The sequence below is a fragment of the Mandrillus leucophaeus genome, unplaced genomic scaffold, assembly GCF_000951045.1.
Source record: "Mandrillus leucophaeus isolate KB7577 unplaced genomic scaffold, Mleu.le_1.0 Scaffold188, whole genome shotgun sequence".
Taxonomy (NCBI): Eukaryota; Metazoa; Chordata; class Mammalia; order Primates; family Cercopithecidae; genus Mandrillus; species Mandrillus leucophaeus.
The window spans coordinates 1282644-1285323 of record NW_012101898.1 but is presented as its reverse complement, the minus strand read 5'-3'; the positions used below and the strand labels follow the sequence as shown (position 1 = coordinate 1285323).

The window sequence follows — 2680 nt, the reverse complement described above, 5'->3', positions numbered from 1 at the left end:
CAAAGTGCTGGGATTATAGGTGTGAGCCACCGCGCCCGGCCTCTTTTTGGTTATTTATGGCTTAGCAGCCTTGAAAACAATGATCCCTGTACAGCACAACTGACTGTAGGACAAATTGAAAGAAAAGAGCCTTACTGTAAGGAGTTAGATATTGAAGTGATACTATGAAATCAGGCCCCCAGTAACATTATATTTATTGTAGACCCAGAATCATTTGTGTGAGATTTATTTAGTATCAGAAAATGTACTGGGGAAGCATCAGTGATCTTTCATACATCTTCTGGCACTAAAATGTAAGCTGAAAAAAAGTTTTCTTTATTTATCCCGAAACTTCACAAGGGCAATGGAAGTGCATTTCTCTTTGTACCTATAAAAGGACTTTTCTGTTTTTAAAAAGTACAGTGTGTGAGGATACTAGACTAGTCTTTGAGATCACTTTGCTCCTCATAATTGAGTAAATCCCTTGAATGCCATAGTAATAGCATGGAGAAAGTCCTGAGGCAGAAACCAGATCTGGCCTCTGCCTGGCCCTGACACCAAGTGGTCCTTTTACCTGGGGCAATTCACTTTCTCTCCCTAGAGCTCAGCTGTCTCAACTGCAGAAAAAGGAATTGAGCCTGGTGGCCCTTAAGAGCTTGATGCTTTGCTTTGTTCTTCATTTCTGTTTTTCAGTCGCCTCTAATTGGGCAAAATCTCTTCCAAAAGAAAAGATACCAAGAGAAAAGGAAATAGATACTCATAGATGGGTCCTTGATACACAGTTTGATGAGAACAGTGATTGTTATATCTTGAGGCCATTTTTAGATATGCCTTAGCATCTTTGCACTGGTGACTCTACCTTATTCTCCCAACATGAAAGGACAGGCACCATTTATAGAGAAGGGGTCTTATACCCAGAGTGAATAGCCTAGACAAGTGCCACCAAGCTGATGTGTTGCCATATTGGACAGAATTTATTGTGGGATAAATTCATGGAGGTTTGGTGGATCTACTTGGTGTTGCCACAAGGAAGGCTCTGAGACAGCGTGACTCTGCGTGACGGCCACCAGCTGCTCTCTTGTCACAGATCACCATGACTTCTCCTGGGAGCCAGTGAACAGCCTGGATGCCTGGAGGCCCAGCAGGTGCAGCAGGAGCCACTTGTTTTACAAGCCTGCTTCCTCATCCTATTGTTCTCACTGACATTAACTCTCTCTTCTCCTCACACCACTGCTCACTGTAGTTCAGTGATTACACAAGCTCCTTGTTTCTTGAAGCGAATAAAAAGAGTCTGCTTTCATACAGTGTTTGATGTGAATAAACATATAACTTGAACAAATACCACCCAGCTGAAAAAATGAGTAACAAAATAATAGTCATTCTTTTTAATTTTGTAAACTCTTGCTGTATTTAGAAGAGAAGGTATATGATGAAATACCAAGAGAAGGATAACTGAGGACTTAAAGATGTACATTTTATAAATGATGATCTTGTGAACTCCACCTAGGGTGGTGAGATAAAGCACAAAATTTAAATGCAGGTTGCAGCTATCTTTTAGAAGTTTTTTCTAGTATAAGTATATCCCATGAATCTTTTTCAGGATAAGTATATCCCACATAACTTTTTAAATGACTAAGACCCATGCAATTTTTTGGTTTTTATTTGTTTGTTTGTTGAGACAGGGTCTCCCTCTGTTGCCCAGGCTGGAGTACAGTGGTGTAATCATGGTTCAATCTCAGGGTTCAATCAATCCTCCTATCTCAGCCTCCTGAGTAACTGGAACTATAGGTGTGCATCACCATACCCAGCTAATTTTTTATTTTTTGTAGAGATGGATTTTCTCCAAGTTGCCCAGGCTAGTCTTGAACTCCTAGGCTCAAGTGATCTGCCTGCCTTGGTCTCCCAAAGTGCTGGGATTACAGGTGTTAGACAGTGCACCCAGCCCAATTATTTAAGTATATAGATGTGTCCCATCTAATATTTGGGAGATACTTATCATAAAATGTTATTTATTTTTTTGAAAGTCACATTTAACTGAGTTTCCTGTATTTTATTTGCTCAATCTGGCAACACTATCTCTAATTTGTCACTTATTCTCTTATTTCAAAATGGGCTGTGAACTGTATTTCTTATGATATCAAAGAAAAAGTAGAAAATGAATGATGGTGTTTCTCTGTGCATCAACTTCAGTCTCTTTTCTGAACTTACACATTTTATTCCTCCCATTTTCAGATACATATACAACCAGAGCTAATATTTGTTCTAAATGTTCATAATATTGACTAAGGAAAATCTGAATACACATTTATAAAAGATAGTCTATATTTCCTTCAAAAGTAGATCACGGACTTGTCTTTTTTTCCATTTAAACAACAGTTTTATTTTAATTTGAGGTTTGAAATTTAACATATGAAAACTTGGAATTTTAAAGTACTTTTGATAAGTGTTAAACACTTGAAGTTAGAGAAATTAAGCTGATTTTTACTACTCCCTTTAAAAAAAGTTCAACATTGGGTTACTTAAATATATGGCTAGATTTATGTAAAATATACAATTAATGTTAATATATTATTTTGTATCTGACTTCAATACATTTTGTTTATTATACTTTAAGTTCTGGGATACATGTGCAGAGCGTGCAGGTTTGTTACATAGGTATACACGTGCCATGGTGGTTTGCTGCACCCATCAACCCATCATC

General features: G+C 37.6%; 1 protein-coding gene across 1 annotated transcript in view; it reads left to right on the top strand.

Annotated features, from left to right (window-relative positions):
• SEMA5A (sema domain, seven thrombospondin repeats (type 1 and type 1-like), transmembrane domain (TM) and short cytoplasmic domain, (semaphorin) 5A) overlaps positions 1-2680 on the top strand; it is a 372837-nt gene that overhangs the window by 332972 nt on the left and 37185 nt on the right. The gene's annotated exons all lie outside the window — the stretch shown is intronic.